General features: G+C 63.2%; 1 protein-coding gene across 1 annotated transcript in view; it reads right to left on the reverse strand.

Moving 5' to 3' along the window:
* Positions 1-220, reverse strand: part of RPH3A (rabphilin 3A) — a gene marked incomplete at its 5' end in the record, with an annotated part of 11930 nt that overhangs the window by 10501 nt on the left and 1209 nt on the right.

Here is a 220-nt window from a genome sequence, read left to right on the forward strand (position 1 = left end):
ACCCAGATCCCCCCCCCCAGGGCTGCTTTGCTCAGGGATGTCCCTGCAAACCCGGCCATCCTGACCTGGACAACCCAGGGAAAGCCCCAGCAGGCAGGGAAGGCAGCGGGGAGATTTCTGCGCCCTTCAGAAAACAGGCAGCAGTGGCACGACGGCTCGGGATGCTTTTTGCTAGGGCTCACCCCTGCAAATGACGGGGAGGGGACCCAATGCCTCTCTG

This window comes from Eurypyga helias, unplaced genomic scaffold (assembly GCF_000690775.1).
Source record: "Eurypyga helias isolate BGI_N326 unplaced genomic scaffold, ASM69077v1 scaffold4610, whole genome shotgun sequence".
Taxonomy (NCBI): Eukaryota; Metazoa; Chordata; class Aves; order Eurypygiformes; family Eurypygidae; genus Eurypyga; species Eurypyga helias.